Raw genomic sequence first — 13188 nt, 5'->3', positions numbered from 1 at the left:
TGACTCTTTTCAAACAGTTATACCTGCAAAGCATGTGGACCCTAGATTTTCTTCACATACATTGACTCTGACTCTGAAGAGGAAACTAAGGGATAGACAGCTGACAGAGGAGGAGCAAAAAATAGTAGGGTGTCTCTTGGAGGCAGGATATAGTTTGGAAGAGGCTACAACTTCTGTGTTGCAGTCTGGAATAGATGATGATGATGAACCATTTTTAGGGACAAAAGTCTCTGGGATAGGGCAATCTCCGACTCTTTCTCAAACCAAGTTGGCAAAGAAGATGCAGTTGAGTGAAAAGGAACATGTGGCAGGAGGCAGCAAAAGATATGATCTATTGAAGATGCAAGAGGGATGCCTTCGCCGTTGGCAGTTAAATCCAGTTCAGAGCTGTCTTGGACTGTCACTACAGAAAATGTGGGAGATACTCTTGTAGTTCAGAGGCAGTTTTGTCTGTAGCAAGTTGAAAAGATTAGGGAATATCAAAATCGAGCTTATGTGGAAGAGCAGTTGCAGAAGGCTAATGATCAACTTAGACAAATGCTTGTAGAAAAAGCTCAAGAAGTTGAAATGTTGCAGAATCAGATTAAAGCTCTGAATGCTGACATGGCTGAGTTGAAAGTTTCTTCAGCTAAGGAGATCTTTGGGGAGTAGCATCTCAACTCCAAAAAGCTGAACGCGAGGAAGGGGAGTCAGTGAGAGACTTTATAAGTCGATTGAAGCATCTAAATTCTCGTTGCACTCCCGATGAGCGCTTCAATAATAACCAACTGCTTGATAGATTCATCCGAGGATTGTGCCACGATATACAATGGCCTAGTCATCATTAGAGGTCTTACAACATGGGAAGCAGTCACTGCCAATGCAGTCACTGCCAATGCAGTCACTGCCAATGCAATCCAGTTAGAAGACAACTTGATGATTGCAGGTAAAAAGGTGTCTTTGGAGACAAAATCCGTTAGTTCGCAAGTATCTGGGCACGAGCCAATGACGGTAAAACCTATTGCCAAGGAGCCCAAGATATCCAAAATGTCTGTGATGACCGACCTTACTAAGGCTCTCCAAGAATACTTTAGGGGTAATCGAGCTCCTCAAAATAGCCATATGTACCCAAGAAGAGAGCAACAATGGTGTTCGGTTTGCTTAGGACCACATAGCACGAGTGAATGTCCCACATTCAGAGTCAAATTCAATGGGACCACATAGCACGAGTGAATGTCCCACATTCAGAGTCAAATTCAATGGGAATTGCAATGCATGTGGTAAGTATGGCCATCAATCTAAAGATTGCCTAGTACTTAAGTGTATGTTGGCAAATCAGGCACCACTAGCCTGGTCAAACACACCTCAAGTACCCGCGTTGATGCCTGCTCAACCGGTCGAGCAACCGTCACAGCACATAGTTCCAAGGAACCCGAATGTAGTCCAGTCTGTGCCGTTACCACCACCAGTGCTAGGACCACAACCTCCACATCCAAGGATTACCCCTGTGTAAACCAGATGGGTTGTGAGTCACATAGTGCGTGTGGGGATTATGAAGAGGAGATAGATCCCACTGTTCCATATGGGATTGATACGTTTGAACTGATTCCCTAGTACTACATGGAGGATCATTTCGGGCAAGTCAAGCCTATATATCAAGCGGTTGCTCTCGCTACAAGAGGGCAAAAACTTAATACCTTGGCGAGGACACCACCTCTTCAATGCTACGATTGTGGTGGACTGCATTGTGTAGCGGAGTGTCCTAATAGGCTACAGAAGATCGCTACTCAGATGCAACCAAATCAAGGGAGCACATCGGGAATGCCGGTACTTACATGTAATCATTGTGGCATAGATCATTTGATTGCTCAATGTCCACATAATCCTAATGCACCCAAGATTACGCCATTGAATTTGGTTGAGGTCACCAACCAGGCACGAGGAACCATACCTGTCGTACCCGCGAATGTAGTTACACGGTCAATGCTTCAAAATCAAAACTACATTCTTGAAGAGAGGGATACTGCGTCAATTGCTTGAGCAAAGAAAAAGAAAACGTGGCGGAAGAGATCGCTTAATGCCACGAGCTCCAAGCCTTGTTCAAAGACTAACATAGGGATAGGAGATGACCCCGTGTATATGAATGATCCTGAAGATGATTCCGATTCAATAGAAACCATGGGGACCAAAGCCACTACCTTAAGGGAGGAACCCACTCGGGAGCTCAACGAAGGAGAATCAAGTGAATACATAAATAAAGGGAAACAGAAGGAAACTTCCTCGGCCCCACAACCAAGTCAGTTAATGCCCTCTCAGCCACCCAAACTGACTGAGACTCCCCACCAAGACAAGCCACGTGGGCCAAAAACCGTCAAGAAAAAGATTGAAACTTACCCAAACCCAATTGAGGAGATTGAACAAGTGCAACACTTAAGGGGTTTGGTGGAAGAAACACAAAGAGAACTAGAGCCAAACCCGAGAAAAATCAAAATTCCAGACACAGTGTTTCCTACGCAAGTTCAGCCTCACAGGAACCATAAACCGTTAGCTATACCTAGTATCATTCGGGAAGAAAGTGAGGATAGGACATCAGGAAGAAGTGGGCAACCACCCTTCTTGCTTGAAAGAATGTTTAGTGAGGGAATGCCTGACCCCATCGAAGAGGAAGTGATTCCATCTTCACCAGTCCCTAATCAAGGGGCGATATCTCAAAAAGTACCGTTGAATGTGTCCAAGCTAATGGATTTCATGTCCTCTGAAATCAGAACCACGATCATCTCCAAGTTATACAGAGATCCTGAGCTATTCTTAGCTCTTGGGGCATTTCTCAATGGAGAACTAAAGGCGAGATTACCACAATTTGCAAATATGGATAGACCCGACACACTTCAAGATGAAGGGGAACATTGGGATCTACAACCCAACCTAGATGAAGATTCAGTCGTTGAAATACCTGTTAACAAGTTGGGACAGTACTTTAAAGGTGATGAATCTAATGCAACCCTCCCCATTACTACCAAGGGATTAACTCTAAAGGGAATCCTTGATGGTGGTGCTGGCGTGAGCATTGTGACTAAAAACTGTTGGGAATCTATGGGAAGACCTCACCTCGAAGTCACAAACATAGTGGTTAAGATGGCAAACGGAACCATAGCTAAACCTATTGGAATGTTAATAAGGGACCTTAAGATCAAGGTTCTAGGATACAAGGTAAGACATACCTTCATTGTAATGGATTTCTCCAAGCATCCTATGTCATATCAAATGATCTTAGATGTCCTTTCATGAGGGAAGCACAAATGGTGCATGACTGGTCGAAAAACCATGTCTACCTACAATTCCAGGACTGTCATTCGAGTTGATATTGAGAATGGTCGCGCGCATCCTTTAGGAAGCAAGGTTATCATCAATAATCGATCGGATACTACTATTCACTCTGCCCCATTAAGGTATTGCTATACATGCAAAAAAGAGAGTGATGATGGGAAAGATTCTCCTTATATGGATGTCCTACTGGGTATGACTGAGTCGGATAACGTGGATTGGGTACACCTAGCAGCAACCATAGACACATGGGGAAATAGAGGCACAAGTTGGGTAATACCTGGGGCAAGATATGCCACCATTAGTGCCAATAAACATGATAGGTGTTATGCACTTGACTCCTGATGGTGGCGAGAAAGCGGCAAACTCCACTTACACTGAAAGTGGTGAAGACTCTGACCAATGCAACTGTGAGTATGAATATCAAGAAGAAACTGACTCTGAGCCTGATGGGGGGGATGAATCAAATATTCACCCAAATGTGGTGCTCAAGGCCTAGGACAGTGACCTCCTACAGTTCATCCAAAAGTGAGGGGGACACAAGTGAAGATCGACCAAGTGAGTTCGAATCTGACAAAAACAAAAATCAAAAACTTGGTAAGAAGAAAACGAGACATAAGCGACAACGCTATCGAGCTAATGTACGAACTACAATAAACAAGGAGAGATCCACTACAGAATGGCTTAGTTATGTAGGAGCTATTGACGCTCATCGGAAGTTAGCGGATAATTGGGGACAATACCTCCAAAGTGTCATGTGGTGTATTCCACAACCTCATGACGTCGCCCAATTAGAAATCGAAGAGAAGCCGAAACTAAGTTGTACTGCAAGAAGGTGGCAAAACCAAGAGTTAGCTGAGCAACAAAAGGAGGCAGAATTGAAAGAAAAAAACCTCGCACAACAAGAACCAGTAGACTTACACCCCGCACCCGAGCATTTCAAATCATTCACCACAGGGGAACGTAAAGTGGTCTACACAAAAGCCCAATGAACGCCTACCAATGGGAGTAGCGGTGTCTATGATGGCCCTGCAGTAGTTAAGGAGATAGACTTAGCATATCTGGGTGAGGAGTCTAAACCAGTTTTGATTGCTCAAGACCTCAGTAAGACGGCAGAAGTTGCACTTAAGAAGCTTCTTAAAGAATTCAAGGACATATTTGCTTGGACATATCATGATATGAAGGGTGTTCCACCCTCGGTGGTGCAACACACGATTCCAATGATTAGCACTGCTAAACCAGTCTAGCAACGTCCCTACCCAATGAATCTTAAGTACGCAAAGATTGTACAAGAGGAAATTGAAAAGCTTGTAAAATGTGGATTCATATACCCTATTGAGCACTCAGAATGGATTTCTCCGATAGTCATCGTACCAAAGAAGAATGGGAAACTCAGAGTGTGCGTTGATCTCAAAAAGGTTAATGCAGCCACCAGAAGGGATCATTACCCCTTGCCATATTTTGAACATGTGCTTGAAAGAGTGGCAGGCAAGGAGGCATATAGCTTTTTAGATGGGACAATCAGATCACAATTGCAGTCGAGGACCAAGCTAAAACAGCATTTATCACGGAGTTTGGAGTGTTTGCCTTTCGCGTCATGGCTTTTGGCTTGACCAATGCACCTGCAACATTCCAACAACGATTGATAAACACGGCCTTTAAGGAATATCTAAGGGAATTCTGTGAAGCTTTCTTAGATGATCTTTGTGTTCATTCCTCTTGGGACGAGCACTTGATGTGTTTACAAAAAATATTTGAAAGGTTTAGATTATATCGCATCTCATTGAATCCTTTCAAATGCCAATTCTCGATTAAACACGGAGTTATCTTAGGACATATAGTGTCCAAAAATGGGATTTCCACTCATGAGAGTAAAATCAAGGTCATTCTGGAATTGCCCCCACCTACCAACTATAAGGGAGTCCAACGCTTTATGGGCCATGTTGGTTATTATCGAAGGTTTATTCTATTCTTCGTGCGGAGATAGCTCGACCGTTGTATAAACTTCTCATCGAGTTTATTTGGACTGAAGATTGTGACCGTGCATATGAGCTATTAAAGAAGGCCTTGGCGGGTGCTCCAATCTTGCGAATGCTTAACTGGGATTTAATCTTCCATGTGCATATTGATGCATCAAACTTTGCTATTGGGTGTGTGTTAACTCAACCCAGAGAACACAAATTAGGCTACCCCATTAGCTTTGCCAGTTGTTGCTAGTTGAACGATGCTGAGATGAACTACACCACTACGGAGTGAGAAGGGTTGGCAATGATATATGCACTAAGGAAATTTTGTTATTACCTCCTTGCCACAAAGTTTGTTTTCTATGTGGATCATCAAGCATTGTTGTATCTGGTAAACAAACCATGCTCCACAGGAAGAATCACACGATGGCTATTGATTCTTCTTGAGTTTGATTTCACTGTTGTTGTGAGACCTGGCAAAAAACATGTTATGGCTGATCATTTGTCTCGCATACCTAATGGTGAGGCTCCTACGGGGGTTGATGTGATGACTTACCTGACACTTCCCTGTTCATGGTGGAGACAATGCCTGAATGGAGTGAGAAGATTGTTAACTTTTTGGTTAATGGCTTTCCACCCAAGGAGCTTCGTAAAGATCTAGCTCGAAAGCTGATCAAAGAATGCGAACCCTATTGCCTGATAGCCAGGACTCTTTATAAAAGAGGAAAGGATGACGTTCTTAGGCGTTGTGCCCGAGAGGATGAGTATCTATACATTTTGCAAGAGTCACATATGGGCGTAGCCGGTGGTCACTTCTCAGGAGACTTAACTGCGCGAAAGATCTTACAATCGGGGTATGGGTTGAAAAGATGTAGGGGGGAAGTGAGCTTGAGCTCTTGCAAGCACACACACACATTCACAAAACCCTAATAGAGAACACACAAGGTGAGAGGCTGAAAATATTCTTCTTCTCTACTCAACACTCAACACACCATATACAAGAATAAGAGTACACATAATATGAAAGGTACTCAACCAATACATACACGGGTTCTCTATAGTGTGAACCCGACTAAATGAGCTGGCGCTATAACTATGCCAGTCTCTAGAATGGCTGTCACACAGCCTGTCATCCCACTGGCCGCATATCTCCCATGATCTCACCAACCATGCTAGTGGTGTAAGTGTGGGGCCTATCCCCCAGGCGGGTCATCAGAGTGGCCACCGCCTCACTAGACGAGCTCGATATCTCAACACTCCCCCTCGAGCTCAACTCCATCTCATGTACACCAAGCAAAGCCCTGAATCTGCGGAGCTTCTCTGTACCCAATGCTTTGGTGAAGATGTCAGCTACCTGATCCTCTGTGCTGACATAAACAAGGTCAAGGTCTCCTGCCAAGACCTTCTCTCTGACGAAGTGGTAGTGGACCTCTATGTGCTTCGTACGAGCATGAAAGACTGGGTTCATGGCCAACTGTATACTACTAATGTTGTCACAGAAAATGACAACATGTCTATCCACTGATAGACCCAAATCTGCAAGTAGCTTTCTCAACCAAGCTACCTCACATGCTGCCATAGCAGCTCCTCTGTACTCGGCCTCTGTACTCGATAGAGCAACCGTAGGCTGCTTCTTGCTGCTCCAAGTCACAGCAGCACTCCCCAAAGAAAACATGAATCCACTGGTAGATCTTCTATTTGAGATACTACCAGCCCAATCAACATCTGTGTACCCATGTACACATATCTCTGTCCCAGTCTCATAGAATAGTCCACAATGCAAAGTAGACTTCACATACCTCAGTATGCGTCTCACTGCATCCAAATGCGGTTTCCGTGGAACCTGCATAAACTGACTCACCAACCCAACAGCATATCTCAAATCTGGTCTGGTGATCGTCATGTAGATCAAACTTCCTACTATGCTCCTGTACATAGTAGGATCCTCCAAGATCTCTCCTGAATCTACACTCAACTTACCATTCTGATCCAATGGCACAGAAATAGGCTTACAGCCTGTCATACCATACTTGGACAACATGTCCAAGCCATACTGTCTCTGCAGTAATCCAATACCATGTGGTGACCTAATCACCTCAATGCCCAAGAAATATCTGAGCTCCCCGAGATCCTTCATCTCGAACTTCTGTCTAAGCAACATCTTTACATCAAAGATCTCTACATCATGGTCCCCCGTAATGATCAAGTCATCTACATAGATGACAACAAGCACAACCCCTCTGTCACCATGTCTCACATACAATGAGAAATCTGCATTGGCTACATGAAAGCCAATAGTGACAAGATATTCAGAAATCTTGTCAGACCATGCTCTTGGTGCTTGCTTTAAGCCATACAAGGCTTTCTTCAACCTCCTGCAAACATGCTCGGGGTGACCCACATCCTCATAACTAGGTGGCTGCACCATATACACCTCTTCTTGCAAATCCCCATGCAAGAATGCATTCTTTACATTCATCTGATGTAAAGACCATTGCTTTGATTCAGCCACTGCTATCACAACTCTCACCGTTGCCATCTTGGCAACTGGGCTGAAAGTTTCCTCATAATCAATCCCATATGTTTGCGCATATCCTTTGGCTACCAATCTAGCCTTGTACCTATTTATGCTTCCATCATTGTTATGTTTAACTTTGTACACCCACTTGCATCCAATGGCTTTCTTGCCTTCAGGCAATTGCACTAAATCCCAAGTTTCATTTCCATATAGTGCATCCATCTCCTCATCCATAGCTTTCTCCCAACACACATTTCCAATAGCCTCATCAATGCATGTGGGCTCAACAACCTGCACAACCTTTGCCATATATGCATAGTGATGTGCCACATAACCATCATATGTAAATCTCTGTACAGGGTTCTTCACTCTCCCTGATCTTCGCAGCTTTTCATTCATGGCTTCCATAGACTTCTTTACACCAGGTATTCTCATAGCTGGGATCCCAAGCTCCTCATCAAGGCTCATATCTGAGCCACTAGACTCTCCATCAACATGAGAATGCCCTGCAGAAATGTCAGGCATACCAAGGGGCTCAACCACTTTCTCTTTTCCTTTACGTGATGTACTAATCACATTTGCAGGGCTGGTATTATGATGCAGCCTGCCACTCCATGGTCTATCAATAGACCCACTAGATGAGGACTCTCCTGGTCCACTCAAAGACTGTGATTGCTGACCTGCATTCTGTGCAACCACACTTCCACTCACATCAGCCCCAACAGCTTCTTTTTCAGCAGCATACCAGCTGCTCATCTCATCAAAGACAACATCCCTGCTTACCCTCAACTCACGTGTAGCAGGGTTATAACACCTGTATCCCTTTTGCTCAAGGGAGTATCCAATAAACACACATTTTTCAGATTTTGGATCCAGCTTAGTTCTCAGCTCATCTGACACATGCACATATGCAATGCATCCAAAGACTTTCAAATGAGACAAATCTGGTTTTCTGCCAGTAAACCTCTCCTCTGGAGTTACATCATGTATGGCTGCAGTTGGAGTCCTGTTCATGATGTATACTGCTGTAGAAACAGCCTCAGCCCAATAGCAATGCGGCATTTTCTTCTCTTCCATCAATGCTCGCGCAATCTCAGCAATGTGCCTATTTTTTTGCTCAGCAACTCCATTTTGCTGCGGAGTGTATCTGCATGTATACTGTCTTCGAATACCATTCTTCTTCAAATATTCAGAGAACTCATTGGAGAAGTACTCTCCCCCTCCATCTGACCTTAGGCACTTTACATATTTCCCTGTTTGCTTTTCAACCAAAACTCTGAAATTCTGAAAGTGAGTGAACACCTCACTCTTCTCCTTCATGAAATATACCCACACTTTCCTTGTGTGGTCATCAATGAAAGTTACATAATACCTGTAGCCTCCCATAGATATGGTCTTCGTAGGACCCCATACATCTGAATGCACAACATCTAGTGCATTTCTGCTCACATATCTGTTACGTGGAAACACATGCTTTGTTTGCTTCCCAAATTGGCATGCTTCACAGATTTTATGCATACCTTCCACTTTAAATTTTGGCAGCCCTGTCACAATTTCTTTTGTCTGCATAGACTTCAATCTCTGCACATTCACATGTCCAATTCTTTTATGCCATATGTCTGTGTCTGCAACAATTCCTGAACCATTTGCAAACATCGCAGCACTCATCTCAGGCATGTCTACGCCAACGTAAACATTCTGCCCACTCTGTTGCCTTTTGCAACCAACCTGCACTTGTCTTTAAAATCTTCAACATAACATCCATCAGGGTTAAACCGAACCTGCAAACCCTGCTCAATCATCTGGCCAACTGAAACCAGATTCTTTGTTATGTTCGGTACATGAAGTACATCTGCAAGGTACTTCACTTTGCCATCCTGCATAGACAATGGCACATCTCCAACGTGGGCAATTGGATGAGTAGTGTCATCCCCTGTTTCCACAAAACCTGGTCTTTCCGGGTTTTTCATCTCCTTGAACCACTCCCCATGACTTGTCATGTGGTTCGAAGCGCCTAAATCCACATACCATACATTATCTTTTTGTGCTGCATCAACATTTTCAGACATGGCATTCACAACATGCTGCATAACAAACAACCTTTCATTATCCTCATTATTTCTGCTTGAGGATGCATAGTTGTTTTGCTACACTTTCCCATTTTGCATGTCAGCCTGCTTCTTATAACATTCTGTCTGCACATGTCTAGGCTTACCACAATAATAGCATTCACGTTGTCGTGACGTGGGCGGTGTCGCTGGGAAAGCGCGAGGCTTCTGGCTGTGAGAGTAAGTGGTTGAACTTCAAGGGGCATCACTAGCAAAAGCTAGAACCATCAAAGATCGAGTACCCAACTATACATGTGCATCCTCAAAGCCAATATTGGACACATGATACATATAATAAACTGACATTAACATGGCTTGTTTCATCTCATATGGCTTTGCATTCCAGAAAGTCACCAGGCATAAAACTTGAGAACATTCGTATGATCGAGAGAATGCAATGTTCGAACCTCCTTCATCATCTTCACAAGGCGACCTTCACACTTTGATCATTAATGATGACGGCAGCTCATAAGATCTCCATCTTTAGTGTTGCATCTTTACGAAGCTTGAGTGAAGACCTTCAATTTGAACAGCAATTGACAACATCTTTGCTTGAGTGAAACATTAGAGTGGCTAATAACATGAAGAGCAAAGCTAACTACGCTAAATCTCCACTATAGAGCATGCTAAGAGCTCTCAAACAAAACCGAAAGCGTCTTCTCCACTCATGGAAAAAGCTCTCTCAGTAGAGAATTTGGCAACAACCCAACACAACACATACCCACTCCCTGGAGCGACCAGCCACTCGCGGCGGCTAAGAAACAAAAGAAACACTCTACTGCACTCAGAGGCAGCTACCCAACAAAACATCCCATCTTGCATCGCCAGCCTCAGTGAAACGGCGGCAGCAAGTACAAATAACACACACTTCTCTGTACTCAGAGGCAACTGGCCAACAAAAACATCCCATCTTGCATCGCTAGCCTCAGTGAAACGGCGGCAGCAAGTACAAATAACACACACTTCTCTGTCCATCGGGTAGCCGAAACCACCTGCATTTGACATCACTCCGGACAAGCCTGCAATAGGCTCAAATCCAAACCGACCCACACTGCACGCCTGGCAACGCTCTCCTTAAAAGCAAAACCCTCCACACGCCATACATCCCATATGTACACAGCCACTTAATCCCATTCATCTGGATTTGTATTTAACAGCCTCACATGCATGGTTTCACACCATAGACGTGCCGTGGCACGACATCCACCCCCTCTAAACCTGCACATCCTCTGGTATGTGCCACACAGGTCCTGTATCTTAGCAATCACATCTGAATGATTCTGCTTTCCCTCCTGGATCAAATACCAATCGCTTTTGGCATAGCCCTATCCTCATTTAGATTCCCTGCATATGTATGATTACCCTCATCATTCAAAGTGGGATGCTCTTCAAAATGATTTGCTTCAAAATTTTCCTCAGGCCATGTTTGAAGCCTTTGCACCACATATTGTATGGCCACACCAAGTAACAACTGCATTAACAGCATAGAATACACACTTGGTAACATCCCATCCAAATCTACTGTGCCCGGATCCAGCTCACCCACTGATAAACATTCATTCTTCTCATCCAAAGACGGAAAAGCATCAACACATATAAAATCCAACAAGGCATCATCAAGAATAGCCTCCAGATCTGAATCAATCTCATCACAATCATTTGGCTTACATAACACCTGCTCATCCTCACTTGCGACCAACAGTTGACTAGCATCAAGCATAGAAGAGCCCAAAGCTGATGGGGATCTATTATATACTATGAAATTATCCAATGCATCATCTAAGATAGCATCCAATCCAGGATCAATCGCATTGAAGCCATTATCATCTTGCAATCCCACATGTTGATTATCATGAACATCCATACCCCCATAGCTATATCCATTTGGTTGCTCATATGCAGCCTCATGAGGCTCTGTGACCACACTTTATATATCCTGCATGTTATCTCCCAGTATTTCTTGATACATGTCTGCAGATGGGCTTAGAACTATGGGTCCCTCACCCAAGTACCCTTGAATCTGTATATCATTGAACCCTGCATGATCCAAAAAGACAGATTCAAATTCCCTCTCCAAATCATCATCATAAACAGGCTTCCAAGCTCGAGATTGTTGCTCACAAATGTGGTTGCAAGGTAACCCTGACACTGATGACATAGCATCACCCTGTTTATTGTTGGAACACCCTGTTAGCATTTCAGAATAACCCAAATCCAAAGAACCTTGGCAACCAGCCTCAGAAGCAACATCACTGTTGGAATCACCCATATCACTCACCCCCTCTAAATCAATCACATACTTGTGGCCCGTCTGCATATTCATGTACATCATCCTGCTTATAAGCATCATAACTAGATAAGAATGCAGTAATGATAGCATCTTCTTCTTGTCTTAGATCTTCAAACTCTGCAATCATGCTTTCAACAAGAAGCATTGGTTCCTGCTGTTCTTCACACATATGATACGACACCTGAGGAATACCCTTCGAAACACCTGTCCTGAAGCTCTCTGAATCAAGTGTCTCCTCAAGCATAGGCATACATACATCATGTGGTATGATCATAGGACCCTGTATGTCTGCACCCTCAGAAAACAGATTATACTTGCACAGTTCACCTATTGCATCTTTATGAGGCTGTAGCAAAGCATCCCTTTTTGCACTGTGAAGGCCTTGTTGCTCACTAATGGCTTTTTGCAATCCCAATTTAGCATAAACAGCCTCCACAATCTCTGTATCAGCCTTGAATAGCAATTGATTGTCCTCCATAAGACATGCATCGACAACTGCTTCTAAATTGGCTCGGATTGTTGTTGGAACACTATCACAGCTCACATTATACCTGGAACTCGCATAAACAAGTGCATCTGCAAAATCACTCCATCCTTTGGAGTGATACTCTGCTAGTTCCAGCACTTCATCTTTTAAATCAGGACTTACAAGGTATGCAAAAGATGCAATCATCATGTTTTCTGGAACCCCTTGATTCTTCATCTCTGTCTCGTAACACCTTAGATAGCTTTCTGGATCGTAACCATCAAATATATTGACCCTGTCATATACCAATTGCATCACAATTTCCACGGCTTCCTGAATTCGCTTTTCTTCTTCAATCTTCCTGAACCGCTCTTCAAGCTCTTTCATCTCTGCATATAAATGCTCCATTTTGTACTCTCACCCCAGCGGTTTCACGTCGGGTTCACCAAAGCTGTCGTGACGTGGGCGGTGTCGCTGGGAAAGCGCGAGGCTTCTGGCTGTGAGAGTAAGTGGTTGAACTTCAAGGGGCATCACTAGCA

General features: G+C 43.8%; 1 pseudogene; it reads left to right on the top strand.

Annotated features, from left to right (window-relative positions):
• The first annotated feature begins 915 nt into the window (after positions 1–915).
• The window catches only part of LOC147608702 (uncharacterized), an 88959-nt pseudogene continuing 76686 nt past the window's right edge, over positions 916–13188 (top strand).

The sequence above is a fragment of the Cibotium barometz genome, chromosome 52 (assembly GCF_041138505.1).
Source record: "Cibotium barometz isolate CiBa-2024 chromosome 52, ASM4113850v1, whole genome shotgun sequence".
In the NCBI taxonomy this organism is placed as follows: Eukaryota; Viridiplantae; Streptophyta; class Polypodiopsida; order Cyatheales; family Cibotiaceae; genus Cibotium; species Cibotium barometz.
Note: the sequence above shows the minus strand (reverse complement) of the source record. Positions and strands in the feature narration are given on the sequence as shown.